We start from the raw sequence: 7,747 nt of genomic DNA, 5'->3' as shown, positions 1-7,747 counted from the left end.
AATGTGCTTCGGAAGTTACCGGAAACTTGTTTAGCTGTATATAAAAAGATCCGTTTCGTTTTTCGAAAATCCGACTTCATATTCTTGTTTAGGGGGTCAAATTGAGTGGGAAATGGGTCTAACCCAAATTTTAGAGCAACCGTATCAAAATCCGAAATTTCCAAGTGAAGCCTTTTTCGAGGGTCTACTTTGGAGGGTCATATCTCCTAGCACACAAATAATTGGGTGGCCCATAACATATCCATGGAAAGCCCTTTGAGTTAGCTACCTAACGCACTTCGTTTCACCTCATTCGGAGTTCGGACGAAGAAGTTATGCCCATTTTCGTAAAATCTGTCCGGCAGGAAATGCAAATTTCCAGTGACCGAAATTACTGTTCACCCGCCTGTTGGACCTTTTTTTCCAAAGGACATATATTATTTCCTAGAAATTATAAAACCCTTTTGACCAAAATTCTTCCATTTAAATCACTCCAATTAGGAAAAAAAAAGAAACCCTCCCTCTCTCAAAAAAACTCTCTCAAAACCCCATGGAAGCTCAAGGTGAAAGATGGAGCTAGGGTGGATGGTGGCTGCTGATTTCTTCTCTAATTTCGTTTGGTTCTTGAAGAATAAGGTATGGGGACTCTTCATCTTTGATTCCTTCTTCAATCAAAGAGTCAATCCAAAAGATTTCAAAAGTTGTTCAAAAACTCAAAATCCTAATTTCGATTCTAGCATGGGTTCTTGCATTAAATGTTTTTTTTAATGATGATTTATGTTATTATTGATGGTTTTAAGAAAGGAAATTCCATGAACCCATGTCTTTGCAAGTTTCCTAAAGTTGGCATATGAAGTGGGGTTATTGTTTATGATTGAATGATGATAGAATTATGCTTAAATGGAGTTGAATAGTTGATTTCTATTATTATCTATGCTTATCTATTGTGAATTATTGGAGAGTTGAGGAATGGTGATTGTGGCTTGGAAAGGATGGTAAGTTGACCTATTTTATGAAAAATGTTGAATTAGTAGGGAATTGAGTAATGTTGGTTATGGCTTTGGAGAATGGTAAGATGGCTTAATCTCTTAGTATTGATATAATTGTTATTGGTTGGTTTGATCCACCTTTGGTGGAGGTGGTTATTTGTTGTATTATTGTGAATTGAGGTCATGAAGGGCATTATATGAATGTTATTATATTGTTGTATTATTATACACATATGAGGCTATATGTAAAGTTTTATGTGAAGCTATATGTGAAGGAATGATGTGAATGAGTTTTATGTGAAGCTATATGTGAAGGTATGATGTGAATGAGTTTTATGTGATCTTGTGATGATCCTATGTAGAGTGGATAGCATTGTGAGTTAAAGTATGATTTCTCATGATGTATATATGAAATGATGTTGGATTATGAAGTATCCTTAAATGAAAATGTGTGTCTTGAATTGGTAGACTTAGGTGCCTCTTCTTGATACATGAAAGCTATGGAATGTGATCTCTTGACTTGGTAGGCTTAGGCATCCTTCTCTTGAGAAATGAATGTATCTTGACTTGAAGTCTTATGGTATTGAATTGGTAGACCTTGAGTTGGTGCCTCTTCATATATGAATGAATGTCTAGAATCGGTGAGACCTAAGCATGGTGCCCTTTCTATGAATGACTAATGGGGCATTTTAGACTATGACTTGAACCGGTAGACCTAAAGTTGGTGCCCCTTCATGATGAAGTCTAGAACCCTATGTGAATGTAAAACCATGAAATCGGTAGACCGAATGGTGGTAGCCCTTCTCATGTGTGAAATGATGAACCTTGGACCGGTAGGCTTAAGGCACCCTTAATGAAAAATCGGTAGGCCTAAGGCACCCTTCCAAGGGGATTTAATGAGCTATCCTTAATGAACCTTGATCGGTAGATCGTTGTGGTGCCCTTCTTGGTAGATGTGCTATGGGTCGGTAGACCTAATGATGGTGCCCTCTCTAGCACATTACATGTGAATGAAATTACTCTATGGGAACTAAGGCTAAGCACGAGTGGATATGGTTAAGATGGTAGCTCTCCCGAGTATGAGGCAAGAGTACAATGAACATCTTTGGATATCCCCTAAACCATGTGCCTACATGGGATGTGTCCTAGTTCTACCCTTGGCAAGTAGAACACCTTCCACGGTGTAGGGTTTTATGACACCGGATTCCATGCCTAGCTCGCATGGTCTATGTCGGTTAATGCCTATTCCCATCATGTGGGATGTGCACTCTAGTTATTGGATAGGTTCTACAACGTGTAGGTAGTAGTATGGGATGCTATCTACACATGGCACAAGTAGGCTTTGAAGATACTAAAGTGAGTTCCCTAAGTCTAACGACTATTATGTGAAAGTCCCGTTATGTGCTTGAATGTCTCCAAAATGGTTTCTTAAAGAATGTTGGCCTATTGATGTTATGTTGTAAATGAAATGTCCTTATCTAAGGTAATCTTGGGGAACACTTAAGTGTACTTGAAGAGATTGTATGGGCGGTCACTTCTTGTCTCACTCAAGTGTGTCTTAAGGTTATATTAGGTAGAGGTCCTATGGTAATGAAATGACATGTGTTCTTTTAAAGGTTAAGCATGGGTTGTATATGGACATATGTTGAGTATATGTATGGTTGGCTATGGCCTTATATGTTAATGTTGACTTGCATTATGTCTCTTATACTTGCAAATGAAAGGTTTTATCAAATGATATGAAAGCATTTATTTCCTTGAAAATGTCCTTTTTGGCATGTTTTTGCATGGTCTCCATACTTAGTACTTAATTGTGCTAACCCCTTTCTTTCCCTTTTTGGACTAAAGTGTAGGGATTTGGAGATGATGACATGTCATGGCTTTGATAGGTTTCTAAGTGTTGAAGATGAAGACTTGGTGAGTCCTCATAGATTCGAGGACAATACCCAATATGTTCTTTTATGTCTTTTTAGTATTGTTTAAGTTGTGTACGGGATTAGTCCCGAATTTTGTACTCTAAAGTATTAGATGGTTTGAGACATCATGTATAAAGTCTAGAAAGTCTTCCGCTTGCTATTGTTTTTTTTATGAAATGTATTCTTGGTAAAGAAAGTTTTTAATTCCTTATGGTTTTAGTGTCTATGCGATGAATGAATGCTAAAAGGCTTGTATTAGACCTCTTCGAGATCGAGTACGCCGGTTACGACTAGGGGGTGCTCCCGGGTCATGACAGATGTCTTCAATTGTAATTAAAGTTTTAAATTCTTATCTACTTTCCTATTTTCTTATGTTCAAGAATGCTATGAGGCTTGTATGAGACCCCTTCGGGGGTCAAGTACGCTGGTCACGTCTAGGGGTTGCTCTCGTGGTGTGACACGAGATTTCTGAGCTTTGGTGAGTCCTCATTCTTCGAGGATGGAGTTTTATTGTTTTCAGTTTCTTTCATTTATTTATCTTTTTGACACGATATATGGGATAGACCAAGTTTCATTCTATTGTATTAGATGGCTATGATGAGACAAGTGTTTTAGACTTCCACTTTTCTTTTATAAAAACTATTGGACTTGGACTATTGTTTTACTCTTATTGTTCCATTTCTTATGTTATGAAAGCTATGTGGCTTGTATGGGGTCTGTCGGGGTTCTATACCCCATTTTACATCCAGGGGGTACCCCTGGGTTGTGACAAATTTCCTTGGTGGAATATGTAGGCAATCCATATCGAATTCGATCCCTTTATTAGAAATTTTTCAAATAATTTCTATGTACCATGAACTACGTTGCTGACCTAATTCTCTTGGCGAGATACATAGGCAAAGTATATAAGGTTCCGTCTCACCACTACATAAGTTTAGTATACTTAAGTAACAGACAAAGGCGTTCATTTGTTTCAAAATTGTCACAATCAAAGAGTTGGTAGAACTTAATTTTTTTTCTTACAACTTATAAACATATTCTTACATATTTTCCTACTTACTAATTCTCTTTCATTTTATTTTTATTTTATTTTATAAAAAATACACTTTCGTACTATTCATCTACCAAATCTCAAATGGAGTTCACAAGGTTTGAACAAACAGGATGGATGGAAGGTCAACAAAGTCAAGCTTCGATTCAATGCGAATCAACACCCCCTCCTAACTATGAATTTTTCTTTGAGTGCAGGAATGACAAAGATACAAGATGTTAATACGGACTACGACAATGGCATCATTTGCCTACAGGGCCTCCCCTTAATAAGCCAAATGATTTCACTTTTCACTTTATTTTTGACTTTACTCCCTTATACTTCATTATGTCTTTATATCCTTATTGACCTCTTCACCTGAATTTTGCAGGTGACATTACTTTCAATTTTTAGAATAAAAATCAAGTCCATTAGAGGCGATACTCAATCCACCCAATCACACATAAAGGCTTAAATATCGAAGATCAGAGGTGACATTTAACTAATTCCAACCATTGGCCTCAACAACAATCGAGCAACTTTTTTTTTAGTTTTTTAATTTATTAAATATGTTTATTATTCACCTTATCCACTTTAACGACTTTATTTTAAATTTGAAAGGAATCAACAAAGGACTTCAAAGACAATAGAAGACATCATTTGGCCCCATGACCTCACCGTCATAAGTCACACGACTTTATTTCACACTTAACCTTATTTTATTTTACTTTATCATGACTTCATTTGTAAATTTACTCTACAATTTTACAATTTTATTAAAATTGACATCGAGCCCCAAAAACTATCAGAGGCATCACTCTATCAAACCCAGAAGACAATAGGAGGCATCATCACAACTAGTCCCCGAAGATAATCGGGGGATATTAGGCATGTCCACCTTTAATAGGACATTTTGGGTTCTTCCACTATAAATAGGACATGGGTTTGTCCACCCTAAAATAGGACACATTTGGGTTCCTTCACCCTAAAATAGGATACATCGGATTCATCCACCCTAAAATAGGACATGGATTCGTCCACCCTAAAATAGGATATATCGCTTTCATCCACCCTAAAGTAGGATATATGGGTTCGTCCACCCTAAAATAAGACACGGGTTCGTCTACCCTAAAATATGATATATCGGGTTCATCCACCCTAAAATAGGATACACACATATTAAACTCATACTTTATGATGTCATTAACAACTTTACTTTTGACTTACAGACATCACTTATCACCGAGACCCCGAAGACTACCAGAGGCCTCATTTATCATTCTAGTCCTCGTAGACAATGGGAGGATATTAGACATCATTTACCATCGGGACCCCGAAGTCAACCAGAGGCCTCATTTATCATTAAAGTCAACAAAGACAATCTGAGACATTATTGCATCATCTACATAAGACAGACGGCTACAATTTTACTTTACTCTCTACTTTACCAATTACTTTAATCTACTTTACCTACTTTAACGACTTTATATTTAACTTTACAGACATCATTTATCATTAAGTTTTTGAAAATAACAAGAGATGTCATTTATTTATATATCTCCGAGGACAATGGGAAACACCAATTGGTCATGCGACCCCATCATCATAAGCTAGACGGCTCCATCTTTGGTTACCAAGTCTCTAAAGACAACTAGAGTCAACTAGTCCCCGAAGATTCAACGTCTTTTCTTAGAATTCACATATTATTTACCCATCTACACACTTGAATTTTACATGTCATCTACTCATGTACGCCTTCTCATTGGCTAAGTGGCATAATGCAGAACATACCTACTCCATGATGGAAGTCGAAAATGACTTTTCTTATTTTATAATTCAAGTTCTTGTTTGCATATATTTATCGTATGACTAACTTTAAATCTATGTTTTGTGCATTTATTGATTTTCTTTAACTAATACTAGTAGACAACTTAGTTAGATTATTTCTTAGGCGTAAAGGGATTTGAATAAACAATTATATACTTCGGCAAGTTTTCTCCATAACGTTGGAGTTTGCTTAATTGTTGTTCACATAAAAATTAATTTATTTATAAAAATAGATTTTGTTATTTTTAAACAAATCTAATCTTTCTTTGGATATAAATGGGTATTTATCACATCTGCTCCCTTTTTCAAACCAACAATAAAAACGTATGATTTCAAAACCCTTTTAATTGTAGTTTGTTTTCAACAAGGACTTCTAACAAAATAGTTTTTCAAGCATCGTTATTTAAATTAATTTACATGTAGTATTTACATTTTTTAGTGTTTTATCTCTTTTACATTTAGCCTAATTAATTAATCAAGTTCGGTCGGTTAATTATTTTTAATGGGTTTAAAGGATGTCTAGCCCCTTCCCTTTAGATTAGTTGAACCCTTACCTAGAATCTCATGTTTAGTAGACCTTAAAATGGAGTAAACTTTGGACAATAACTTTAATCAATTTAGGTGTCCTAATTCACCGTAATTAATTAGGTGGCGACTTCTTAAGTTAGTTAATAATTTAGAAATCACTAAAATGTTGTATACTATTTTGACCCAGTTAAAATGGGGTATAACATTTCGGTTTCTAAGAATGAAGGATATAATCGCCGAAGAGGTCAACCTAATCCTTCATTTGGTCTTAGTGGAAGTAAAAAGCAAAACTTATTCTATGCAATTCAGACACATGGTGAGCAAGAGGGTTCTCCCGATATGGTTACCGGTATGTTAAAAATATTCCAACTTGATGTTTATGTTTTACTTGATCCCGGTGCTACCTTGTATTTTGTGACGCCATATGTGGCTAGGAGGTTTGATGTTCTTGCGGATGTGTTGTTAGATCCTTTTTTTGTCTCTACTCATGTTAGTGATTCTATTGTGGCTAAGAGGGTCTATAGAAAGTGTCTCATTTCCTTATCTCATAGTCACTCTTGTTGATTTGGTAGAGCTTGATATGCTATATTGGGATGTTATCCTTGGTGTGGATTGGTTGCACTCATGTTATGCTTTTGTTGATTGTAGAACTCATGCAATCAAGTTTCAGTTCCCGAATGAGCCTGCCTTAGAATGGAAAGCGGAAAATTCTATGTCTATGGATCAGTTTGTCTCTTGTTTTAAAGCTAGCAAAATGATTTCTAAGGGTTGAATTTGCCATCTAGTTAGGGTGAGGGATGTAGATTCTGAAACCCTTACTCTTGAGTCGCTACGCGTGGTTAATGAGTTTTCGAAAGTGTTCCCAGATGATTTACCCGGTATTTCTCCCAAAATGGAAATAGACTTCAATATTGACTTTCTCCTAGTTATGCAACCTATCCATATCCCTCCTTTCAGAATGGCTCCGACAAAACTGAAGGAGTTGAAAGAGAAATTGAAAGATTTATTGGATAACTGTTTCATCCGACTGAGTATCTCTCCATGGGGTGCTTCAGTTTTGTTCGTTAGAAAGAAAGATGGTTCTCTCCATATGTGTATAGAATATCGGCAGTTGAACAAGCTTACCATTAAGAATAAGTATCCTCTCCTAAGGATAGATGATTTGTTTGACCAACTTCAAGAGGCGAGTTACTTTTCCAAGATTGACCTTCGATCGGATTATCACCAATTGAGGGTGAAAGAAGATGACATTCCAAAGATGGATTTTTGAACTATGTATGGTCATTATGAGTTTTTGGTAATGTCATTTGGTTTGACTAATGCTCTGGCGGCATTTATGGATTTGATGTATAGGGTGTTTAGACAATACCTTGACATATTTGTGTTTGTTTTCATTGATAATATATTGATCTATTCGAGAAGTGAGGAGGATCACATCAATCATTTAAGGATTGTGTTGCAAATTCTCAAGGACCAAC

At 36.1% G+C, this 7,747-nt stretch overlaps 1 long non-coding RNA gene across 1 annotated transcript; it reads left to right on the top strand.

The window, feature by feature from the left end:
• Window positions 1-483: 483 nt before the first annotated feature.
• On the top strand, window positions 484-3,062 carry LOC125865557 (uncharacterized). The gene is made up of 2 exons (XR_007446362.1): window positions 484-615; window positions 2,817-3,062. It is a non-coding gene; the product is annotated as an uncharacterized LOC125865557 (long non-coding RNA).
• Window positions 3,063-7,747: the final 4,685 nt, after the last annotated feature.

Source organism: Solanum stenotomum, chromosome 5 (genome assembly GCF_019186545.1).
Source record: "Solanum stenotomum isolate F172 chromosome 5, ASM1918654v1, whole genome shotgun sequence".
In the NCBI taxonomy this organism is placed as follows: Eukaryota; Viridiplantae; Streptophyta; class Magnoliopsida; order Solanales; family Solanaceae; genus Solanum; species Solanum stenotomum.
The sequence above is the reverse complement of the archived record's forward strand: the minus strand, read 5'-3'. Positions and strand labels throughout refer to the sequence as shown.